This window comes from Malania oleifera, chromosome 9 (genome assembly GCF_029873635.1).
Source record: "Malania oleifera isolate guangnan ecotype guangnan chromosome 9, ASM2987363v1, whole genome shotgun sequence".
NCBI lineage: Eukaryota > Viridiplantae > Streptophyta > Magnoliopsida > Santalales > Ximeniaceae > Malania > Malania oleifera.
Genome location: NC_080425.1, coordinates 88,004,173 through 88,017,526, shown reverse-complemented (window position 1 = coordinate 88,017,526; position 13,354 = coordinate 88,004,173). Strand labels below are relative to the sequence as shown.

General features: G+C 37.9%; 1 long non-coding RNA gene across 1 annotated transcript; it reads left to right on the top strand.

Annotated features, from left to right (window-relative positions):
• The first annotated feature begins 503 nt into the window (after window positions 1–503).
• LOC131163639 (uncharacterized) lies at window positions 504–11,091 on the top strand. The gene is made up of 3 exons (XR_009139078.1): window positions 504–1,509; window positions 1,608–1,670; window positions 10,841–11,091. It is a non-coding gene; the product is annotated as an uncharacterized LOC131163639 (long non-coding RNA).
• The last annotated feature ends 2,263 nt before the right edge of the window (window positions 11,092–13,354 follow it).

Genomic DNA, 13,354 nt, shown 5'->3' with positions numbered 1-13,354 from the left:
ACAAGTAGGAACTGATCATGGTCGTTCATTGGGAACAGAAATCCAATGGTGGAGAAACAAGGGCGTCTTCCGGCATTGATTGCCTGCAGGACAGGATGGACTACCGAGCAGAGGTGCGTGTAGGTTTTCACAATGGCTTCTGACACAAGAGAAATCCAGTCCGTTGGTGTAATGGGGATCGGACGACTCCAAGCAGGGCGCTGAAAGATGCTAGCAAGGGTGAATTGTGACCCTTCGATGGATTTAGATCGAACGGTGGCCATCAAACATGTCATGGATGTTGACGTCGGCCAGATCGTGACCGTCCAAGCCTACTTAGATCAAACGGTGATGGTTCGATGATCAACGTGGCTTCATCTGGTGCACTTAAACTTGACATATAACGAACGAGCAGGATCTGTCCGTGCACGACCTTAATCGTAGGGCGACGGGAGGCACTATGTGTCAAGATCCCTGGGTCTTGAGGCAGGACATATTTAAGCCAAAAATTCTTTTCTCATTTTGCCACTCCCTGTTCTCGCAACACACACACACTCTCTCTCTCTCTCTCTCTCTCCTCTTCTTTTTACCGAACACTCCCCCTCTATTCTTTGTAACCACCTTTTGTTCGCCCTCTTTTCTCTTCGCTCCTTTGCCCTGAGCCACAATGCCTTTCTCTTTTCTGCAGCTCCATGCAAAGCCCTCTGCAAACCTTAATCTAGTTCTTCTTTCCGCAACTCTCCAGTGCTCATCATCTTCTTAGTCCCTTTTTGTCTCTTACCTCTCTCTTTCCCGCAATCCGCTGAGAAGATGATACCTTATACTTCAGAGCTCTTTCCTTTAACCATGAATCAGAAGAACAAGATGACGAAGCTTTGAGTGATCCGAGGGAGGTTAGATCTGAGGTTGCTCGGATGTCCAAAAACGAAGCCAAAGGCTAAGTCCTTTTTTCCCTTCTCTGTTTTACTTCTATTTAGTCTAAGATTTCTTTGTTTTGAGATTTTGATGTGTGTGTGTGATACCAATGCTGAGCTTTTTTTTGATGGTTAGTGTAGAGATTCGGTGAATTATATTAATTAAATAATAGAAGAAAAAAAGAAATTGTAAATTAAAATTCAACAAGGTCTCGTCGACGAACACGCTTGATGGGATCGTTGACGGGGACACGTGTTTCATCGATGAGAAGTTATCGAGGGGGTATTTTTAGTTTTGAATTTTGTCGACAACGAATAAGCGTTCGTCGATGAACTCCATTCATGGCCTCATCAATGAGGTGATGTGTCTCATCGACTTGTTCGACGTGTGTAGGTGTATATATAGTCTAAACTCAGTTTTCACCGCAGAATTCATGCGAAGAACTTCTCTCTCTCTCTCTCTTCTTCGATTCTTCTTCTTTCTCTCTAAGATTTTGGGTTCATTTTTTATCGGATCGATGATCTGAAATCGCCACACTATTCTGGGATAGTTCTCTTCAAGTCCGCTGGAGTAGAACGTTGGTGGGGTTAACTTGGACTTCATCTCAAATTCAGGGTAAAATTTTTTATTGAGTATTTGACATTCCTATAATTGTAGAAAAGGTAGCATTTGAAGAAATACTGAAGTTTTGTTTATGGTAATGTTGTTTTTAGGGTATTAATCGTGAAACTCTGTAGGTGCAAGACTAGTCATTTTAAGGGCTTTTCAGTAGTCAGGTAAGGAAGTAAACTAAAGTAGTAATTTTTCATGAAAATTATTATTAATTAATAACAGATTAATTTTTAGAAAGCATGTATTATGTATGAGTACGTTTGGAAAAAAATATATATACCTAGGAAATTACTATTTTTACACAAGAATATGTTTGTTTTAGTGTACATGTCAGGAAATGTGATTTCAGAATAGAATTCATGATTTTATTCAGTTTGTGTGGCATTAATATTATTTCATGTATATTGTATTATGTTAAGTTAAATTTACAGAAAAAATATGTTTACAATTATTTTTAGGAATAACACGGATAATACAGGAAATTATGGTTTCAGAATATATGATAAACAATACATTTGCTCAGTTTAGTATCTATGATATGTCTGGCCCAAGGTCGTGATTGATAGTCGGTGCAAGGCCGCAGTTATGTATGTTAGTCGGCGTAAGGCCGCAGTTATGTATGTATCCGATGCAAGGTTGTGTTTATTTATGTTATGATAGAATTCAGAAAATGCTATCAATCTATTTATATTAAAACAATATATGATTATGTACTATATGTTATCAGAACCTGGATGATAGTTCATATTAGTTTTTAGGAGCACGGTATTGTAGCTATACAGTTTAGTTCAGTTTAAACTTGTGCTAACTACCCTTGCCAGTAGAGGGGGTGGGAGATGGATAATCGACATGGCTTTCAGTGTAGAGTTGTAAACGTCCACCTGGTAGTCCGGACCAGGGTGCGGCGGGCCCATTGTACTTACAGACATTTTTGATTCGGCAGTGGTCAACCAGCCATTATCGGGTCCCACCTTCGGGCTACACAACCCGTTATGTAGGGTAATATATGACATCAGCTAGCTATTAATCCTGATTATATTTTAGTACTACTATTTATAACAGATGATTTTATGGACATTGAGATACAGTATGATTTAATATAACTATGAAATTGTATGTTTATTTAGTTATGATATTATTAGTGTTTTTAAGCATGTAATATTACTGTATATTTATTATAGCACGCAAATATTAATATTGCCACACAACTGTATTTAGTTTATTTTCCTTACTAAGAGGTGTCTCACCTCAGCTTAAAATATTTCAGGGAACCCAAACAGACAAGCGAACTGAGTTTCGCGCTATTAGAGGTAGTTTTTACTACCCTGCTAGGAGGGTGAGTTTTGAACTAGGGTCAGTAGGTTTTTGATGTAAGATTCTAGTTTTATCTTTTGGTGTTTTTGAAAGAAATATGGTGGAATGTAAGTAACTCTGGTATTGCATTTTATGGTTGGGTGGATGAAATTTATATTTACTACTACTTAGGTGTCCGTTGTGTGTGACAGGTGTGTCCCTGTTACCCACAGGTTTGGGTTAACGTTGTTATGTTATAAGTTAATGGTATCAGGGTATTTAATGTGGTTGATTATGTAGTAAACTAAGCAGGTCATTACAGTTAGGATGCTAGGGTGCATGAGTGTTGGACTTGCATATAGGGTTGCAGATAGGGTTAGGTCTCAGACTCGGGGACAAAGACGGGTTAATTCGTCTTTGGCTCGGTGGGTGAGTTTGGGTTGACTTGTGCGAGTCGACTCGGTGTGTCATCCAGCTCTGTGTGGGTCCGAGTGAGGTGGGTTGAACTGGCAGGAGTCAACCTAGTGAGTGTGTGAGTCAAATCGGGGTGGACTCATGCGAGTCAACCCGGGTGAGATGGGTGGACTTGGGGAACCCTGAGCGAGCCACGTGGACTTTGTCACGTGTCTTGGACACGTGTAGGCATTGTGTGGGTTGAGCCTGTGTGTGTTAGGGAACGAGTTAGGCCTCAATTTTTTTTTTAGAATTCGAGTGGGCTTAGTTTAAAAATGGGCTTGGCCAGGGTTGATTTTTGAAATGGGTCTGACTCGATTGAGTTTTAAAATTTAGAAATGGGCTCGGGGCATGTTTTTTTTTTTTTTATTTTTTAAAAGTCATTGAACCTAGGCTCGAGCCCATGGATTTTCAAAAATGGGCTTGAGGGTTAGAATTTTAAAATAGGCCACAGGTATTTTAAAAACGGGCTGAGGGTTGAATTGAAATAGGGACCCGGGAGTGTAAGAGTTAAGTGGGCCTTTGAGCTTTTTTAAAACAAACTCGGGTTTCAGTCTTTAAAACAAAGTGGGCTGATTGAGTCTTGAGAATCAGCTGGGCTTGGGTTAAAATTTTCAAATGGGTTTGGGTTAAAACATTTTAACGGGTTTGGGTTAAAACATTTTAAATGGTTTGAGTGTCGGGTCAAAACAGGGATCGGATCCAGGAGGTGACTCGAAACTGGTTTAGGTCTGGATTGGTTATGGGGTCAGCTAGGGACCTGAACTCGAGGTGGTTCCAATGAACTGAAATAATTTGATGAACGTGAACTTAAGAATTTACCCTCACTTGCTCTCCTCCGGTCTTCTTTTCCTGATTCTGTGTGCGTCTGGCTCTCTAATTCCCTTTCTGAATTCTGTGATTCAACTTCTCTGCTCCTAGGTATCTAAAACTCATTGATTCCAATCTCTCTCTTTTCTCTCCACACTATATAGTGTAGAACTTCTCTCAATTTCTCACTCAGATTTTTCTCTCGAATTCTGCAGAACCTCCCTTTTCTAATTCTTTCCTAATAAAACTGAAGTAGAAATGGGAGAAAAATCAAAGAAGCAAGGATTGAATTTTTTGTGTATTATTTCAATTTGTATAAGCCCTATTTATACAAAAACATTTAAACAATCTGTACATCAAGATTGACTTTTCTCCTTACGTGATTTCAATTGTGATTTGATTTCTTAATTTATGCCGCAGATTGTGGCATTTTTCAATGCTCGATTATGCCATGAAGTGCAGCATTCCTCAACACTCCCCCTCAAGTTGGAATGAATATTTATGACACCCAACTTGTTAAGTAAATAATTAAACTATGTGAATCCAAGTGCTTTAATAAAAAGGTCAGCAAGTTGCTGACTTGTATGCATGTAAGCCATTTGGATAATGCCACTCTGGAGTTTCACTCGAACGACATGATAGTCTATATCGATATGCTTGGTCATTCATGGAACACTGGATTTGAAGTTATGTGTATAGAGGCTTTGTTATCACAGTACAAACTGATTGGTTGAGAATGCATTACATTAAGATCTGAGAGTAGAGACTTTAGCCAAGTGACCTCACAACATGTGGAGGCTATAGACTTATATTCTGCTTCAGCTAAGGAGCGTGAAACTGTTGTTTGTTTCTTGGTTTTTTAGGAAATGGGTGATTTTTCGAGTAGGATGAAATACCCGGTGATCGATTGTCTGGTATCCCTACATCATGCCCAATCTGCATCACAATATGCATAGAGCTGAATTTTGCTAGAAGTAGATGAGAAAATTCCTTGACTTGGGGTTTTCTTAAGGTACCGTAAGACTTTGTGTGTTGCATCGAAGTGTGGTATTCGTGGCTTGTCCATAAACTGACTTAGCATATGCACTGAATAGGCTAAGTCGGGTCTTGTGATGGTTAGATAAATTAATCTTCCAACAAGTCGCTTGTATGACGAAGGATCTGGAATAAGTTCGCCATCACTTTCGTTAAGTGCAAGATTTTGATCCATGGGAAAGTTTCCAGGTTTAGCTCCAAGGAAGCTTGTATCTTCTAATATCTCAAGTGCATACTTTCTTTGGGATAAAAATATTCCTTTGGCTGAACGGGCGACTTCGATTCCCAGAAAGTATTTAAGAATTTTAAGATCTTTGAGTTTGAAATGATCGCTTAGGTATTTCTTGATCTCATTGATCTATTTCAAGTTATTTCCTACAACAATAATGTCATCCTTATAGACAAGAATGGTATTGAAATTACCCTCATGGGTTTAGACAAATAGTGAATAATCTGCCTTGGATTGTTTGTCTCCTGCATCAATGAGAGTAGAAGAAAGTTTGGCATATCATTGTCTTGAAGCTTTTTTGAGACCATACAAAGACTTAATAAGCTTGCAAACTCTAGTCTCTCCCTTTCATCCGAATCCCGGAGGAAGCTGCATATAGATTTCTTGATCAAGGTCGCCATAGAGAAAGACATTATTGACATCGAGTTGATAGATGTGCCAATTGCGAGTGGAAGCAAGAACCAAAATGGTACGGATAGTGGTCATTTTACCAACCGGAGCAAATGTCTTAGTGTAGTCAATGCCTTCTTGTTGACTGTAGCCCTTTGCAACTAGGTGAGCTTTGTATCGGTCAATGGATCCATCAGAGTTGTATTTGATCTTGTATACCCATTTACAGCCAATGGGTTTCTTACCAGGAGGAAGAGGAGTAAGTTGCCAGGTGTTGTTGAGCTTGAAAGCATCAATTTCAGCACGCATGGTAATACGCCAGTTGGGATCTGTCATGGCCTGTAAGAATGATTGTGGTTCTTTGGCAAGAGAGAGAGCTGTGGTGAAAACAAGGTGAGAAGAAGATAAATGGGAATAAGATAAAAAATCAGTTAGACAATAAGGGTTACCTAACGAACGAACCATTGCAGAGTCAAATGATTGAGCGGGTCGAGATGGTAAAACCTGTTTCACATGAAAATCTTGCAAGTATGTCGGTGGCTGAGTAGGATGACTAGATCGTCGGGGAGGTGGAGAGGAGGGTAAAATATTAGATGGGGATGGATGAGAGTTTGGTGGTGAAGATGGTGATAAAGGTGGAACTTCAGTGATGTCAAGAGAAGAAATAGGACAAGGTAAAACGGGATCCATGGGTTTGGGGGTAGATGAAGCAAAAGGGAAGGAATCTTTATGAAAGAGAACATCTCGAGATACAATGATGTCGTGTGTTGCAAGGTTATAAAGTTGGTAATCTTTTTGGCCATATGGATAACCAAGAAAAACACACCGATTCGCTCTAGGGTCAAATTTTGATGGATTTTGCGAGTGAGTGGAGACAAAGCATAGGCATCCAAAGACTCGCAGATGGCTATATGAAGGTTTGACATTATATAGTCTTTCATAAGGAGACAAACCATTTAGAATAGGGGAAGGGGTTCGATTAATGAGATAAGTTGCGGTAAGAATGACATCCCCCCAAAAGTGTTTAGGCATATGTGCTTGAAAAATTAATGCACGAGTAGCATTAAGGAGTTGACGATGTTTGCGTTCAACTACTCTATTTTGTTGGGGAGTGTTGACGCAACTAGTTTGATGTATGATGCCTTTGGGTGCATAAAATGAAGGCATGTCAAACTCAGACCTATTATCACTTCGAATGATTTTTATGGTGGTGGAAAATTAATTTTCAATAAGGTGGATGAAGGATTACACAATAGGGCGTGTGTTAGATTTGTGGCGCATTAAGTAAACTCAGGTACAACGGGTATAGTCATCAACAATGGTGAGAAAATAGTGTGCACCACTAGTGAAAGCAACACGATGGCTCCCCCAAATGTCAACATGCAACAAGTCAAAAGGTTTAAGAGAAGAGATGGAACTAGATGGAAAAGGTGCACGAGTTTGTTTTGCCAATGGACAAATTAAACATGGATGTGAATTATAACTACAAATTTTTGGAAATTTATTGGAAAGAAAAGACAAATTTTTATTTGACAGATGACCCAAACGTCGATGTCAAAGTTGGAAAGTGGATGTGGATGTAGCCACTTGACAACTAGCATTTGTAGTAAATTGGTATAAGTCATCCTGCTTAGTTCTCATCCCAATCATCTTTATCAAGCGTACGTCCTGAATGAAACAAAAATCAGAAGAAAAAATAATGTGACAATGATGAATTTTGCACAATTTACGAATAGAAATTAAGTTGAAATGAAAAGTCGGGACACAAAGGACATTGTCTAAAACAAGATTAGAAGATAAGTGAACTGATCCAATATGAGTAACGGTGGCATGAAATCCATCTCGTAATTGAACGGTATGGCCATGTACGGGGATAAACTGTGTGAAAGCAGTAGGTGAGTAGACCATATGATTAGTTGCGCCACTGTCAAGAATCCATAGTAAATCATTATGAGATTGACCTGACAATGGTGATTCAACACTACCCACTTGGTGTGTCATGGGTTGAGAGGGAACAGAGTTGTTAAGAATGGCAAGAAGTCGCTGACACTGTTCAAGAGAAAAAGGAAGGCTGCTAGTGGATGGATGTGAAGAAGCCTAATGAGCACTATGCCTGGGACCTTGATTAGGTTTTGAACTGCGATGCCCTGGAGGGAAACCATGGATGCGATAACATCAATCTATAGTATGACCTTCTTTGCCACAGTGCATACATTTGAAAGACTTCTTGGGTGGACCAGGCCATCCTTCCTTTCGTGGCTGATGGTTGGCGGTAGCCAGAGCAATACCATCAATGGATGGTGGAGATAAGATGCTACGATGACGTTCCTCTTGAAGTACAAGGGCATAAGTACGGTTGAGAGTGGGAAGTGGATCAATTAGAAGTATCTGGCCATGAATTGCAGTATAGGAATCGTTGAGCCCCATCAAAAACTTTAAGACACAGTCTAGTTCTTGCTGTTTGAGGGTCTCCTTGCTTGCGCTACAAGTGCAGGTAGGTGTTCCTTGAATTGCGCATAATTCATCCCACAAACTCTTCGATTTGGAAAAATATGCACCAATTGATAAGGATCCTTGAACAAGATTAGCAATATCTTATTTTAGCTTGTATAAGCGAGGACCATTGACTTGGGAGTAGCGATCTTTTAGGTCGTCTCATATGACATGCAGTTTCATAATAGATCACACTGCTAGAGATTTCCTTGGAAATAGAATTGAGAAGCAAGAGTGTAATAACCCCAAAAAGGGTTATAGAAGATTAGTAGAGTAATTCCAAAAATTTTTTTTTTTAATTAATTAATTAATTAATCGAATTTATAAAAAAAAAGAAAAGAAAAAAATAATGAATAAAATTTACTTTTATTTTTATTAATAAAATATATTATTAGTATTATTATTATTACTATTATTATTATTATTATTATAATATCAAATCCTGAAGCTAGAAGCTTCTGTCTTTCCTTCTTCTTCTTCTTCTTTTCTTTTCTTTTCTTTATTCTTCCTGCAGCGCAGCTTCTGAACTCTCTCTCTCTCTCTCTCTCTCTCTCTCTCTAGCCCTCTCTCTCTCTCTCTCTCTCTCTCTCCTCGATTTTGTGACGGATTTTCGTTCGATCGAAAATTCGAATATACCGCTGGACTCTATTCTTCGCTGCTGTCATTTCTACCTGAGTAGATCGGGGGTAGGAGTGGCGTAGGCCTATCCCCTGAGGTAAGCCAATTTCTCTTTTTTCTTTAATTTCTTACAAAATATAAGCCTAATCGATGAATGAATACCACCACGAGAATTTAGAGATGATTCTCTACAAGTCTAACAGGACATAATTCTTGTGGGGGTGTCGGATCAAAACCCCAAATTTGGAGTGCGGGGGTTATTAAGGGGCTTATTTTTAATTAATTAACATTAGTTTAGAAATGCTAAAATATTGAGCATCTGGAGTTGAAGTAGGATTTCTAAAATTTAGGGTCCGGATGAGCTTTGCAGGTGTAATTTTGGGACCCGTAGGCAAAATTCAGAAAATTAAGTGGGGGTATTAAATAATAGTTTAAATATTAATTTGAGGTATATGGAGCTTAGGGAAGGTTAGATGGGTATTATGTTGGAGAAATAGATTAATTAATCTGGAGAAAATGTAAATTGTAGGAGTTAAATTTCAGGCACCAAGGGCGTAGGATTTGGGTCCTAACGAGTCTCTTAGTAAGCCAGTAAGGGGAATAAATTATAATAGTCTTTTTATGAAAATTATAGGTTGAGAAATATGTGAAAATGATGTATGTTATTTTACCTGAAATTTATTATGATATAAATATCAAGTGAAATTTGTGTGGCATATGATTTATATTGAGAAATGTTTAAATCGAGTTAGATGATTTACCCTGTGAAATATGTAATACTGAAATGTGTTTTAATATGAGAATTGAAATGTGGGAAAATGATGAATGTGAAATGTGCAAAAAATGTATTCTTTGAGAAAATGAAGAAAGATGAAATATGGAAATGTGTTTTGAGAAATATTGAGTAATTGTGAAATAAGATATGTATATGATAGTATGAGATGAGATGAATTATGAACTGAGAAAAGATCATTTAAATGATGAAATGTGTTGAGAATAATGATATTGAAATGTGAATATGTAAAATGAAAATATTGTAATGTTAATTCTGCAATATGAAATTGAGAAATATGGAAATACGTGAAATATGAATGATAAAATGCTAATACCGCATAATGATTGTGGGTATGTGGTGGTAAACCCTGTTGGATGGTTATGATATTAAGCACAATACTATTGCGAGTGGTGTTAGTGCAACCACACAAAGTCTTGGTGTGTGTGGCGTGACAGTCGACTATGCCATTTTGTAGGGTTGTTCGGCCCCTTGAGCCCGGATCAGGGTTATAGGCCGGTCAGTTGTACTACAGACGCGATATGTGATATGATATTTGATCTAATTGGGTCGGCCAATCACGATTAGACCTAGCCTTTGGGCCGCACAATCTTGACCATGGGGGGAAGCATGACGTGTATAGAAAGATCCTCAGGGTGGCCATGAGTTACAAACGCGACGTTGGTATTTTATATCGAGGATACTCATGATCCGGAAAGTGAAGTGAAGTGAAAAGTGAAAAAATGATAAAATTGGCTAAAATGAGAAATGAAAAAAAGAATAGAAATTGAGAAATAAAGAATGATAAAATTGAGAAATGGAACCGCGTGAGTTAATAATAAAAATAATTGATGCGAAGTGAAACTCTTCGTATGAGGGCTTACTGAGTAAGGTGAGTGCTCTGATAGGTATCAGATGTGGCCATACTCGGCTGCATAACGTGTTAGGGTAGAGGGAAGCTACTTGTATGGACGAGAATCTTCCCTATTCTCAGGAACTTCGTGGGTAAATATGTGTTGGAAATCATTGAATTTGATAAATGATTTTAAAACTTATAAAAAAAAAGCTTGTGTTGTATATTTATACGATTATGAAAATGTGTATATCAGTGTATTTTCTCAGATGAAATGATGATTTGAAAAGTAAAGTGTATTATAATTGAACTCATATGACCACACACTGTAAATAAATTATTCCTTCCTACTGAGATGTGTCTCACCTAAATTATCTAATTTTTTCAGAGAACAGGGATATGCAAGGTGATAGAGCTCCGTGATAGTAAGGAGCTGGAACCTTGATATACAGGGTGAGTTTGGACTAGGGTTGTATTGTTTTTGGGTATAAGATAGTATTGTGTATGTGTATATTGATACTTTGGGTATTGTATTTTGACTAATATGTATATTGTCTTCCACTGTTAAGTTGTATAATAAAATACTTTTTACTCAATACCCAATGCAAGTTGGGTCGTATGAATGATAGTAGGATTGTTGACATGGTCGACTTGTGGGTGTTGTGGATGACGTGTAATTATTTATTATTATCGGAAAAAAAATTGAATGAAAATCGGGGCGTCACAAAGAGATTACCATAACGTTGCATCGTCTCCATTGCGAGTATTCTGAGGAATCAAGAGGTGGTGGAGATAGTGTGCCGTCAATGAAGCAGTTTTTATTCTTCGCTTGAAGTGCAAGAATCATTGCACGACTCCATATAAAATAATTATTCTCTATAAGTGGTGAAAAAACTAAAATCAATTCAGGATGATCTGATTGTTGGAGATACAAGTGATGATTTAGATCATCATATTTTTCCATCTTGGTTGCCTCTTGAACCATAAAGGTAAACCTTTTTTCTTTTTCATTCTGGATTTTTTTTTTTTTTTTGCAAATACTAACCTTATAATAAAATAATCACTTCAAATATCTAAATACTGTTCATCCAGCAAATGCTTATTTTTTGTACATCACTCTCACCCATATAATAATTAAAACCCATGTAATGGCCTTAAAATAATAATTTCCATAGCAAAAGCATTCTTCATCACCAAATGTGAGCAGTAGATCTGCTATAGCAGAGACGATGGAGAATAGAAAAGATGCTGGAGAAGAATGTGGTGAAGGATTTGGAACAACAAATGTCAAAGAGATCGGCGGCGAAGCGTGATTGCAATAGCGACGGTGGCGGTCTGGTCATCGATGATCATCTCTACGTTGCCGTCGTTGTAGTGATCGGGAGCCACTGTGATCGTAATGTCACGACTTGCTCATTTTTCCACAAATTTTTTTTAATCTAATAATAATATCATCATAAAATCAAAACCACACATCTCACATTCCAGCTTAGTAGGTCACAATCCACCTGGACCCCTGGGTACCAGAGATATATCAGAACATACAGCAGAAGCCCTAATAGCAGAAGCTCTAGCAGCAGAAAACCCACAATAATGTACATCTTAATACCATATATTACAACATACTAGAGTTGCTATAGTCCATACTATTTCCATATATACATCCCAAAATAAATTTAGGGACATTTCCCACAAAATCTAACTATCCCTACAAAAGCAACTTACCCTCCAAAAAGGGCAGATATCCAGCACTAGGTTAGTGGGGCTTTTCCCGCTCTCCTATCAGGGGCTCCTGAAAAGTTTATAAGATTAAGGGGTGAGACACCTCTCAGTAAGGGAAATAAACTAATACTAGTGTGTGGTAACATGAGTATTCCGTGTTGTACGTATCCCATACATAACATATTCAATAACTGTTTTGTCAAATTTAGGAAAACATATGTATATCAAAACATGACAGAACATACTGCATTTTCATAAACATTTCTCATCTCATATCATAATAATAATAACATAAAAACATCTCTAGTAGGTTAGCTGGTTATTGTCATGTATTACCCCCATATGGCTGGGTTGTGTGGCCCGAATGCTGGACCTGACAATGGTTGGCCGACCACTGCCAAGTTAAACAGTAGTTTGTAGGTCCGATGGGTCTGTCAAATCTGATCCATACACCAGGGGCGATCACAGCACACTTCTTTAATAACCACATCGACCATCCAATCTCACACCACTCCGTACAGTGGCGTTAACACAAATATTATGATCACGAAGACCATGGACACGTAGCAATGGTACCGTTCAAGTGTTAGCCTAAATCAAGCCAACCAGGTTTTGATATCATATACATATACTAAAATCTTGATACATGGATATCTCATATCATTAATTTTCACATTAATCATATCATTTTGCACATAAACATATATCATGAAAATCATCGGCTCGTACGCCGGTATTACACATTTTATCATAGTTTGGCCCGTATGCTGGCAAATCATAGCACAACCTGTACGCTGGAAAATCACACACATAGCTCGGCACGTACGCTGGCAACCATAGCACAGCATGTATGCTGGCAAATCACACACATAGCTCGGCCCGTACGCCGACAAATCATATAAAATCTAGGCCCGTACGCCAATTTTTCATCATAAAAATTCATATCATCCACATTTCCAGAAACGATATCTCATACATTTTATACTCATGCCACACAAACAGATTTTTACATATTCAATCATACGATCATATTTCACAGTATTTTGCAAATATAAAACATATATATAAATATATATATAAATTTTCTGCAAATCAGATGCTATATATATATATATATACATACATTTTCTAAAAAAAAAAAAAAAAAAACAAGTTTAGTTTATCCCCTTACCTGATTCCT